Raw genomic sequence first — 13976 nt, 5'->3', positions numbered from 1 at the left:
AGACATGTCTGGATCCATACTCTTCTGCCACAAGGTTGCAGGGGAGCCCTTACTAACATAAGATGGCTGCTTTGCGCTTAAGTGTATCAATAACAGGCTAGATTCAACAGATATGAATTTAGATTATGCTATCTAGGCTAACAGTACAGTTGAAATCTACTGCAGAAAATGATACAGTCACAAACAATCTTCTTCTTCTTCTTTCGGCTTTTCCCAGTTAGGGGGTCACCACAGCCCAACCCTTCACAAAAGGCACACACACATGCACACACTCACACCTAGGGCCAATTTAGAGTGTCCAATCCACCTGCAGCATGTCTTTGGGATGAAACCGGAGCACCTGGAGGAAACCCACGTGACCACAGGGAGGACATGCAGACTCCGCACAGAAGGCACCCCAGCCGAGGATCGAACCGGAGAACCTCTTGCTGTGAGGCGGCAATGCTAACCACTGCACCACTGTGGCTGCCTGATACAGTCACAAACAATAAAAAGCAAAAATAATGCAGCAATTAGATTAGAATCACAAAATATACTTATTTTTTCTGTTTTTAGCCTTGAATGCCTAAAATTTGAAGAGAACTGCGCTAGTCCTCTGGCAAAAGACATCAAACACAGAGCAGCTCTGGTTAATTGAGCCATCAGCTCTGAATAACTGAGAACAGAAAACAAAAAAGCAAGTAAAACAGAAAGCAGTTCTACCAGTCACAGGCAAAAAATATATGTTTACTTTCCTCACCCGGCAAGGAATCACCAACAGTACTTTTCGTTTATACAAGTTTGAAATCTTTTCAGAAAAAGACAAAGGTTAAGAAATTCAGTGTATGTATCACTCAAGAGACAATTAACCAATTGAAAAAAAATGTGAAATATGCAAGCTGAATAATTTAAGTGTCTATCACATAGAACAAAATTTATTACTAATTTATTTTTGCTTTTTATTGTTTGTGACTGTATCATTTTCTGAATTCATTACCCTAGAAATTCTTCTTCATTTGGCTTTTCCTGGTTAGGGGTCGCCACAGTGGATCACCTGTCCACTCATGATTGGTAGTGGAGTTTTACAGTGTTGAGTTGCCAGCCTAGGTGCCCAACCTTCCACAGAAGGCACACACATGCACACAGTCACACCTAGGGCCAATTTAGAGTGTCCAATCCACCTACAGCATGTCTTTGGGATGTGGGAGGAAACCGGAGCACCTGGAGGAAACCCACGTGACCACAGGGAGGACATGCAGACTCCGCACAGAAGGCACTCCAGCCAAGGATCGAAACGGACAACCTCTTGCTGTGAGGTGGCAATGCTAACCGCTGCACCACCGTGGCTGCCCTTCACTACCCTAGAAATTAATTGCATGAATTAGCATAACTGTTAAAAAATTTAGACTGTTTCTGTTATTGCATTATGCTAATATGTTAAACTGTTAAAAACATTGACTGTTTGTAAATATACTCTTATTGCATTGTACTAATATATGCACTCTACTAATATGTGTTTTTCTATTTGTTTAATTTTGCTTCATTTGTGCACATTACATTTCTCTAATAACTTACTCATGTTAAATCTGTAATTTGTAATTTTCTGGAGCTTTTCTCCCCAGGACTCCATTGAAAACAGGCTCTTCGTGGCCCAATGGACTATCCTGGCAAGCAAACTATAAATAAATAAATAAATATATTTACCAAGAAAGTCAGACTGGGTTATGAGGTACCCATTTTCAGCAGAGGCCAGGGGAGAAAATCACCAGATACATATGGTTAACAGAATGAAAAAACAGACAGACATAATAAAGTCATAACTTTCAAACATAAATATGAAAACAACACATTAGTTTGTCAGAGTAGAAATTCAGCAGACATATTAAAGTCATAGTGCTCAAGCATAAATTATATGGAAAGCCTGATAATAGGAAGATGTAGCATTATTTACATAATAGATGATTATCATATGATTATTAATATTCTAGAGGTCATGAAATATGGTAACAGATTATATATGTGAAGGTGTAGGATAGTATGAGTAAAGAAGGGTAGGGTGTGATAGAGAGGATAATAGGAATAGATGTGGAAAAGGTATGAGTATAACCTCAGGCAAGTATGTGTAGAGGAAGGGAGGGTGGGGTAAGTTAGTAGTGGGCATAGAGAGATCAGAGGTAGAAAAAGGTATAAGAGTACTTTAGCCTGGACTCATACAGGGGCAAATCCAAAAATACCAGGCCAAGCAGATTTCTTAAAATGGAAAACAAAATGGAGCAAGTAAAACAGAAAGCAGCTCTATCAGTCACAGACAAAATATAGGTTTACTTTCCTCACCCAGCAGGGTACAAAGTGATTTTGGTTTTTAGGGGTGGGGAGTAAATATGGCATATTGTGCTGTGGTCATTAAAAGTATTTTTCCTGGTGCAGGTCCTTGTGTCTATAGACACAAGTATATGGAGAACTCACATCTTAAATGGCTGTATGCAATGTGTTCACAGCAACTCACAGACTCTGATTCTTATTGTTATTGCACCTAACATGGGCAGGTAACATGTTGCATGCAGGTTAGAAATGGTGCACTAATATGGGTCTGCAAGTGTACATGTTCTCACTGATTTTTTTTTCTTTGCCAAATGTATTAACAAAAAGCATATAGTATAGCCTGTATACAATTTATTTATACTTTGTTGACTGGTTAGCCCCACTAGGCTAACAGCCTCTTTTCAGGGGAGTCTCCAGGTTGTATTTATACTACAAGGGGAAAACTGGCCAACCATAGGGACTTCCCTTTCTCTTTTCAATAGGTGCTGTGGGATCTTGTTCATCCGCCTGAGGTACAGCCAACTCAGGCATATGGGGCCTTGTTTTAACATCTCAGCAAAAGGGCAGCACACTCAGAAGTGTAGCATCCTTCTCATGCTGCCCTGCACTGTCAGCAATTGATCGACCTGGTGTGGAAATAAATGCCACAGCCTTCTACACCAAAGGCAAGTGGGCTACCTGTTACACCACAGACTCTGCTCTTTCTACATAAACACAAGACATAAAACATACTGCTTAACAGTCTTTGTCTACAGATATAAATAAAGCATTCTACAAGAAAGCACGCTGCTGTAAGAACGAAGGAGGTCATTAAGGATGTTTGAAATGTTGCAGAAATAACTTTCTTAAACATATCGCTAAAAATAATTAACAGTCATACTAAATACCACTAGTACTGTAATCAATAGTACTATCAAAACTATATAATTCTAAAAAAAAGTTAGAAAATAAAACGTGCAGTCTAATTACCTTAATACTACCAAGAGTTATAAAGCTGTGGATGCTAATATCATTTTATTAGCTCGTTTGGCATGAGGTACAGATGACATTCATTTATTTTCAACATCAGCTATCTACAATATTAATAATAAACTAAATTGTTTCAACTTTTACTTCCTGCATACAATTGGATTGGTAAAATTACACTCCTTTAAAGCTTAATAAATGGCATTCATTTTCATTCATTTCTGCCAATTACTGAAAATGGTTGATTTCACAGAAAAGCATTTTACAGAAAAGAAATATTTCAAATATTACAATTTTCAAAAGAGAACACAAAAGAACATAAAAGAAAAGTCATGATCACCATTATTTATAATCACCATAAAATATTAATGCAATGACATTACTGGTACGGCTTTTGGAATGACAAGCTATCCTGCTGTTCTTTCTGTAAAGCCAGTCAGTAACAAAATCATAACTAATTCTTTAAACATCTTTTTTTCCTGCAAAGTAGAAACTCTCTAGTTGGCTATATTTTATTTTGCTCAGCACTCACTTGTCATAAAATATATTTGTTCAGAAGCAGAACAAGAAGCAGGCAACATGTCTCCCATGTTCTTCTTACGAAAGACACAATAATTGCGTTCTTAATTGCCTAATGACAACCTGTAGTCTATTGCATTAAAAAATGTGCAGAGTCAGGCAGTCTAAGACTGGCATATACTAACTGCCTGTTTGAAACACTGCAGTGCCACTAGTTTTCAAAGAGGAACAATTAAAGCCTCAGAACGTGCCTTAAAGAATTTACTGGATCTGACCTTAACTCTTGTTTTTTTCAGCATTTGGGTCCCATTATTTCAAAAATGTGCTTGCATTAAGCAATTTTTTTAATAACAGAGTTAGCATCACACAATATCACTGCAATTTGGTGAATTTACACTTAAGGCTCTTAAATACATTTGATTTTCAAATAAATAACAACAATATTATGACTTTGAATAACTGTAGAGATAGACAGATTAGATAGATGGATAAATAGATAGACAAATAGATAGATAACAGATATAGAAACAGATATAAATATATGAAAAAATGTTGCTCCAAAATATAAAAGACTGTTCGATATGCACATCTATATCTATCTCTGTCTTTCTGTCTGTCTGTCTGTCCATCCATCTTTCCACATGCTGAAGTATATTGAACAATATAGCCCAAAGTATATCAGTGTAAATGAGTATAGGTTACATTTCTATTCAGATTTGTTGGAAATTGAATGATGCATAAGAGAAAGAAAACATATATAGTCCAGATTATGAGAAATATAGTATATACCATAATGATAAACTTGTTGAGCTGAAATAATAAGAAGCAAATATTGTGTTTTGTTAGTCCATGGCATGGCTAGCCACCCAGTTGTGCGAATCTTGGCTCTAGATGATTTTCACTGTTGAAGTGACACCCTGACCCCATGTGCAAAAATTGGAATATTGTGTTTTATTAGGATTTTTCTATTCCTTCTTCATTAATCTAAGCCCCAATTAGCTTATCAGACTGACACTACCATCGTTTGAGATGCTGATGAAATTAATCACATTTAATGTCACATTTTTTCATATTAAGTGACATCTCTCTCCTTTGCTTAAGATAAAAAATGAGACATACAATTATTTTTAGAATGCAGTGCTTTGTAAAATATAGCTGCATTAGAAGATCAGTGACTCTAGAAAAAATGTAATTATCTGGGTGGTTTCTGAAGTATACTTGTAGTGTAAAGTGCATTCTGGCTTCCATTAAAAGTTTAGCCACGTGGAAAATGTCAAAGATAAGCTGATACTTTGCATTTTAACATAGAATAATTCTGGATTAAGAAAAGATAATAATTTGGTCTCGCTTCCCTAGCACTCTAGAATTGAATGTAATACGATCTTCTCTAGGCAATGGTCTAATATGTCCATTCTTTAAAACATATTGCTTTTGCAGACTGCTATAAACTACAGTAATTGCATTATATTATATTGTGAGAAAATGTCCAGAGAAATTGCGATCATACAAGGTAAACACTGGTTATATATTTACTTCATATGAAAGAGCTAATGCTATCATGAAAATTAACCAAAGTATATAGAGTAACCCTAAGATTCAGAAAGTTATAGAATGCTTGTCATTGCTCGCATATAGCATACAGCAGGTATGTTGTCAAATTATAGGAGAGTGCAAAAATGCGGTCTGTGTCAGTTATGGCCACAATGTAAAATACTTCATTATTAGCTCATTTTAGCTCATTAACATATTTCTGATTCATACTCTAGCTAACATGATTGCTATCATATCTAATAGCAGTAGTGTTTTCTCTGGCATTTCATGCATCATATTAGCAAAGCAACCCCCTACTCAAACACATAAACAAACACACACACACACATTTCCAACCATCAAAAAACAAGACACCCACACACATACGATCGCTCTCATGGACACACACTGATTCACCCTCATGCGTACTCTAACACGCGCACATACATACACACACACACACACACACACACACACACACACACACACACACACACACACACACACACACACACACAGACACACACACACACACACATCTCCCCCCACCTGCACGTCTTCTTTGTACTTCCCTACACCGTGACTTCTTTCGTAAGAGTGAATGGATGACCTCCATCTTTGGACAACTTAGACTTTTTTTCTAATAATGACAGTTTAAAAATGCTGAGCAATTCTCTGAATCACTTGACAGAATAAATCAGGAGCTAATGGCATTTCTGGGGAAAACAAATTGCTAATTATCAGAAAACTTAATTGTACGGTAATTTAAGAATCAGAAAAGATTAAAGCAAATGGAAAGGTGGCTGTATTCATGCTTTCCATTTGCAGTAAGCCTTTCTAAATGCCAGGGTAATTTGTAATAACAAAGATATTTTTATTCAACAGTCTGTATTCTGCTGTAAAAGTCAACAGTAGAACTTCAGCATTTACTATGTATAGTATAGCTAGTGTTGCAGCAAAGGGCATGATTGTTTCAAGATACGAATGAGACAAAATAAAAACATTTTACATTTTAAAATTTTAATTTCTAAGATTTAACAAATAAAAATGTATAGTTATCTGGTTTGTGTTATTAGAAACTATTATCATATTACAGTACAGTTTTTTACTAAGTCTGGTATTTCTGATCAAAAATTCATAACTCCTAAACACAGCACTTCATTCAAAGCACATGAAAGACATAAACATGAGTACTATGAAAACACACAAAATAAATAATGTAATAACTGGATCTGAAGAAGTCTAAAAGGATGAAAGTGCTTATCTCAATTAAACCTATAAAAGGAATGATCTGGAGTCAGTCTAGTTTTTTGAAGATGGAGGATTTAGAACTGGATTCATTTTGTTTTTAGAAATAAAATGTATTTGGATGAAGGGATTACTCTAAATACTTGGACTGTCAACAATCCTATAGTGAAATTTGGTTTGCATGAAACATAATCCCTATATACAGCCAGGTTGGATTGGAATTACTTTGTTCCTACATGTTGGTGACCACTGAATGTCGGTATTGTGGCAGAGAGGGATAATACCTGAGTATGCCCCAGACAACTCTATCTCAATTACTGATCAAAGTCTCTGAAAGGATCAGGTATGTAAAGGAGTAAGAAGCCAATGCTGATACTTCATCCCCTATGAAGAGGGATGATGCTGATCCTAACCAGTTAACCAGGGGATAGCAGGGTGCAGTTGAGATTGTGTCCTAGTGGCTATGTCTTGCTTTTAAGCCTGGAAGCTCGGCATATGGAGGAGTGCTTTTTTCATAAGCAGTAGCCTATATATATTAGTTTATAGGTATATGCTACATTAATGACCACTAGGGTCTGTATAAGTCTAGCCATGAAATCCAACCCAGTGAGTCCCTATGTATCATGGATGCTTATTAAGAGGTGGTATGTTAGTTAGGACATTTCTAGAAGTTATATTGGATGGGGGTATGTTTGTTTATGCATAATGATCTGCCTCTGTCTATCAGGACAGACCCAGGGTTGAATTACTGATTTCTGATACTTGCTAATATGGGGGAGGAGGGGATTTGGCAGTGGAAGGAGACGCTAACATACCTACAGCAAGTTAGCTTGCTAGCTTAGCTAAACTTCTTCCACTGACTAGAAAAAATTCATTGGTGGGGATTTCGCAAAAGATGCAGAATGGAAAAGCTGTAGGACTCTTGCTTAATTCGGGGAATGAAGGCCTGACTCTAATCTCTCTAGTAAGGAAAGAATGGGCTGAATGATGCTAGGCAGGAGCTATTAGCCAAAATTCTTTTTTTAAACTTGGCCTGATAATTATGCTTTTACCTTCCTTCTTTCACATGGTACTTTCATTTTCCTCTTTAATCTTCATGATGTTCCACAACAAACAAAATTAAATTTAAGGAACACAATTCCTGCTTGGGCTAGATGTCAGAAATGTATCACAACACTGCCATTGTTAATTTAAAACTGCAGCAGCTATGTTTTAGATTTGTAATTAACCATATTTTTTAGCTAATTCCTATTTCAGCTTTTTTACTGATCAAATCCAAAACCAGTAAACCATCTAGTTCATTACTTGAGTATATTTCATATTATTAATTACCCATATGGAACTCCTGCTATCTTCTTCCAGGTAATTTGATATCTCCCAGCTTGCACCATGCTCCGGTCCTCATGACACAGGTTAGAAAATTACTGTCTAAATTCAGGGCTAGTTTCCTTCCACTGGACAGTTTCTAATCAGATTGTTATAGACTTTCTCTCAAATGCATTGCTGACTAAGTCAATCATACGTCTCAATGCTTTGGAAAGCTTCACTTATCACTCCATTCCATGAAGTAGAAAGCACGGTAGAACTTTATAACTACTGCCTTACTGCGATTCTCTCACTTTTCTCAAAATTCCTCAGACACTGTACCCATATAGAAGCTATGGCTCCTACAGAGTCTTATTGTCTTTTTCCCATACAGATTATGATTTTGACTATGGTGTAACTCAGACAGCCATCCTAGTTTCACTGAACAATTCCAGAATGTTCTGTATGCAGGTGCTTCATTTTTAAATATTATGAAGGCAGTTGACAAAATGTTACATCCCATCCTAATTTTCTCAACTAAACAATCTTAGTATTGACTAATACAATTACCTAGTTCAAAAGCTGTAGTTTTTGAAAATAAACAATCAGTGTGATTAAATGCTGCCATAGCTCCTTAAATATCCATATTGTCTCTCCTCTTTAATTTCTTTATCACAAAGGTTGCCAATCATTTTCAGGATCTTTATCCCTAAGCTTCAACTTCAGCTATTAGACACAGGTCTAGTATTTGTTAGTTATTTTTCATTTATTACCTAGTTAAGTGAATTGGTATGATGACCCTTTACAGGTATGATGTGAGACCAATGGGAGAATGAGAGGTTTACAACAAACGATAAACAGCAGTTGTTTAGAGGTGATACAATGAGTAGAAGCAAAAAAAACACAGTTATTAAAAACACATAAAAAAGAAGTTGTAAAAAAAATATGTTAAATATACTTAATCATTTAAAAGAAGAAACCTTATGGGGTTAGTTGAGAATAGTCAATATGTAAAATAATGTAATGTCAAGTATTGCAGCATTTTGAAGGGAGGGAGAGAGAGAGAGAGAAGAAAAACAAGAGAAAAAAGACATAAGTAGAAATGCTGAGTAACTAAATAGAGAGGACAGTAGTTGTGAGAGCAGATAGCTGTTAAACAACTAAGAAGGGAAATTATATGAGAGGCTGTGGTAAAGAGGAGGTTGTTACCTAGAGGGTTCAAAGCATTTGCATTGTGAGGATTGTTTAAGGTGTCCCCTAAGAAAGATCATAAATACCTGGGGAGAGGTGGCTTGCTTGATTTCAGTAGAGACTAGGTTTCAAGAAGCACAAACAAGTTTGTTAAAGAAATGTTCTGCAGCAGTGAGAGTGAAGAGTGGACTGGAACGACATGACATTGCCAAACTTGTATAGGGTTTGTGGAGTGCTATGCGACTGGAGAGGTTGCATAAGGGTGGTCAGTAATGAACATTTAGATGGAAGTGTGTTACAGAGTAGGCAAGCTCTGGAGTGGATATGAAACAAGTTGCTTTTAGAGACTGCAGTGCAGTGGTGTTCATTGTAGGGACCAAACTGGATGAACTCCAGAATCTGATTCTATGATTTTTGGAGAGGAGAACATGGTTCTGAGCAGAGTTCAAAGTAATTGCTTAAAAAGCATAGTGTAATATTGGAAGGAGAACATCAAAGGCAAAGGCTTGTCTGACTTCTAGTATAAGATGAGAGGTTTTGTAGACAACCTTAAGTTACATAAGTAAGGCGTTGGGAGGGTGGCCTAATGGTTAAGGTGTTTGCCTTCTAAACACAAAGTGCAGCTTTTGAGTCTCACAAGGGACAATTGGCTAGGCTTAAAATGGCTCGCAAGGTCAGTTAGCCTAGTACTAATCTATGAACCTATATGAAAACTATTTGAAGCTGAGCTTCATTGTGGGGAAGGAAGGACCAGGAGGGGTCCAGGATAAGATCTAAGTATTTCTAGTGTGTAACAACAAGGAGGGTGTACTTGAATGGGTCAGTAATAGCTGTAGCAGTTTTCTGATTCTTTACTAGCAAACAGCATAACTATTTTTCTTACTGTTTAAAAGCTAGTTTGTAAGAGACAGGCAAATTCCATATATATTATAGAAATTACTTTCCAGGAACCAGCTAAGATTGCTGAGGAAAGGGGCTGTCCTTTTGATGATCATATCATTAGCATAAAGTAGTCAGTTGAGATTATGAAAAAAAAAATAGGGGAGATCATTAATAAAGAGGGAAAAGATAAGGTGTCTTAGAACATATCCTTGCATAATGCCAGAGGCTATGTAGCCATTTGGGGTGGGGGAAGGCTGTTGGACAGAATAGAGACCTAACTGTTGTGGAGGTCGTTGGATAACCAGGAGCAGACCTCTTCTGAAAAGCTACATGTTTCATGTTTGTTATTGTGAATACTATGACTGACACTGCCAAAGGCATGCATAAGACTTATAAAGATAAGAGCAGTGAGCCTGCCTCTCTACATGTCCATTTAGATCTGGCTGATTAGGAGATGGTCACAGTAGTTGTATTGTACATGGGATTAAAATATGTTGCCTCTTTGAAATGATGTCATATTTACTGAGATATTCCAGCGCTTGTTTCGAAATAAGAGTTTTAGGTAATTTAGCCAGAGTTTCAATGCTGACAACTGGGTGATAGTTATCTGCAATTTTGGGGTTAAAAAACTTAGAGAGTACTTTTATGATGGTATGTTTTAAAAGACTGGGAAAGGCTGTGCTATTCAGTGTAAGGCTGAATACATGACCAAAGAAATAAGAGCCCAGTTTTGTAAGCTGGAAATGGATGGAATACAGATGTTAGCTGCTGTGATGTGGTAGCTTATCAATTTCTTCTTTAATTTGCTTCCTAATTATGGATTGAAAGTAAAACTGAGGAAAGTCCAAGGAAGTGTGTAAAGGGTCCTGTCTAATGGAAGGGGTATGGACCAGAATAAAAGGCATGCTCTTGTCAGTTAATACAGCAATATTTATTGCTGTTATGTATAAATAAATTCTTACATACCATAACTGCAGTTGTTGACCCAAGTCTAAAATGCGATATACATATTAGCAAAGTGATTAAAATATAATTATACAATGACTGCCCATTAATATCCAAAAACAGCATGCGGATTGGTCAGCCCAACCAGTGTGCCCATTGTAAATCTGGGAATATACCAATGGAGAAAGGTCCAGTTGCCTGAACATTTTTCATCAGTGTATATCTCATAAGTTTTTTTATTTCTCTTTCTTTTTTTAACCAAATAAGAAAACGTAACAAATCAAATGAATGAGGGAGATGGTGCAGAGTAAAATAAAAGGTTAATCAGGTACGTTCTCCAAAAGTAAATAAACTTACCTGATCATCCTTTTACTTTGTCTGTCCCAGCTCTCCTTAACATTAAAAGTCTTCCAGTTTCTTTTTTCTTTTGAATAAAAAACAAACAAACAAAAAAAAAACAATGGAGCTCTTCCTTTCTCTGTTGCTTCCTTTGCACACCAATGACGTACTGTGAACACAAGTCCCACACGCATGCACAGCACATCAGACAAAGCCCCAGGATACTGGAAAAACACAGAAGGCACCACGGAAGCATTAAACAAAGACACAGCATTTTTTCCCTTAAATAATCTCATTGTATAATATCAATAACCGACTCCTTGGTGTGGTATATTGAAGATTTACCCATGGTTGGCTTTATTTAATCACTCGGGCTTTGCCCTCATGATTAAACCATACCAACCATGGGTAAATCTTCAATATACTACATCAATGTCATTGGTTATTGCTTAATTAAAAAACAGTTTACTGTAAAGGGTCAGCCCTGTATAACAGACCATTCCTATATTACATCTATACAGAGGAACATTTCTCTTCATAACTGATTAAAATAAGCAGTCATTAACCTCCAGTAGTAGACATGATGACTCTTAGACCCCTCTTTCCCCACTAATGATTTGTGATGGATATGAGCAGATGATCCACGTTTTCAGGAATATGTGAAAGTCTGGATGATGTGGATTTGAGGAAGACAAGTTTTATAGTGAATCCACACCACACCAGAGCAGAACATCTCCAAATCAGGTACTGACAGAAAAAAAAAGAGCTTAATCTGGAGAATGCTGTTGAAGGATGTAACAGTTTCTGCCCCACCATGGCTATTCTGTTCCACTCTGATATATTGAAGACTGTGTTGACCTTCAGACCATTTCAAAGTATAGCTAGCTCTCCAGCAGTATGTTAGTAAGAACTGTTGGATTGCAAATCCACCAGAAATGACCTGCATCAGCTTTCTAAACATTTACTGCAAACATATCATTATAAAGAATATAGAAGCCACTGATATGAATACATTTAGCACAATTAATCAAATGTTTAAAATATTTTACAGCAAGCTCTGATTTTAATTCAATTAAAACAGGACAGTCTATGAATATATCCATCCATCCATCTGTTTTTTAAAAACATTTATACTGATAAGGGTTGTGGTGGTAACAAGCAAAACCATGCAGACTAAACTTTCCTATCTTAGCAACTGTACTCATGTCACATAGGGAGCACCAAGGTTTTCTCAGGTGATCATCTAAGGTCTGTTCCAAGTCCTCCACCCATTGGGCTGTCTCTGTTACACATACTGTTGGATGTGTAAAAGGGAACCACCTTACTAGTGACCAAACTACTTCAACTGATTTTGCTCAGTCCTGAGGACCAATGATTGTACTCTAAGGTCCTTCTACAATGCAAAGCTCCTCACTCTTGCCTGTAAACTAAGCCCAGCACCCCATGAAGTACCCACATATCCCCACACTTTTATCCATAATCTCATCTTTTCAGTCAGGATGGGAGCATAGACTGACTGGTAAACTCACAGCTTTATCCAAGGACTAACTTGTCTGGCACAGCCCATTATAATGCACACAGTGATGTCACAGCTGTGCCGATCTACTGATCAAAACCTGATCTACTCTGGCATCACTCTTGACTGAGACTCCTGGATAGTTAAACTGCTCCACTTGATATAACTGCTGCCCCTCACTTGCAAAACTATTTTTTTTCCAGATTACCATAACCTCGGAATTTAAAGGCAGAATCTCTTCCTACCTGCTTCATACTCAGTAGTGAATCAGTCTGGTGCACACCAGATTTAACAGTCATTTGAGGCCTAGAGGACATAGTCATCATCTGCAAACAAAAGATATGCAATCCTCCAATGAGTGTGATGCCTTTAAGGTTAGAGCACAACCGGTTGTTCGCCTTTGGGAAATGAGGTTTTCCACCCTAATTTGCAAATCCATAGGTATTGTCAATGCTTTCCATGCATCACTGAAAAGATAAATTATTCACAACAATATACAGTGCCTATAGGATTTACAGCTAGATTTAATCCACTTCCACAGTCTTCAACAGGAGAAGTTGTATTTTCTCCATTAGTTGAGAGAACTGGACATTGTCCTGGTAGCCAGTTTTGAGTTACTGAATGGTCAACAGGATATCTCTGAGGCCATTGGAAAGTAATTTTTCATGGCCTCACCATGCTCTTCACATACAAATAGTCCTGCTTTGGCCATTGCCCTTCCTAGCTTGATGGAATCTACTGGCCATATCCATTGGACTCCACCCCAAACACAGACACACACACACACACACACACACACACACACACACACACACACACACACACACACACACACACACACACACACACACACACACACACACACACACACACACACACACACACACACACACACACACGCGCGCGCAGGCACGCACACACACACACACACACACACACACACACACACACACACAGGCATGCACACACACACACACACACACACACACACACACACACACACGCATGCACGCACACACACACACACACACACACACACACACACGCAGGCATGCACACACACACACACACACACACACACACACACACACACCCACACACACACACACACACACACACACACACGCAGACATGCACACACCAACTACATTTTGTCTGTAGTTACTTGCTGCCATCCTGTCTACTGCAATTCTGAACATGAATTATTCAGGTTCTCTGCTTACATCTTACCCAA

This window comes from Protopterus annectens, chromosome 12.part0 (genome assembly GCF_019279795.1).
Source record: "Protopterus annectens isolate FY-2018-M chromosome 12.part0, PAN1.0, whole genome shotgun sequence".
NCBI lineage: Eukaryota > Metazoa > Chordata > Ceratodontiformes > Protopteridae > Protopterus > Protopterus annectens.
The sequence above is the reverse complement of the archived record's forward strand: the minus strand, read 5'-3'. Positions refer to the sequence as shown.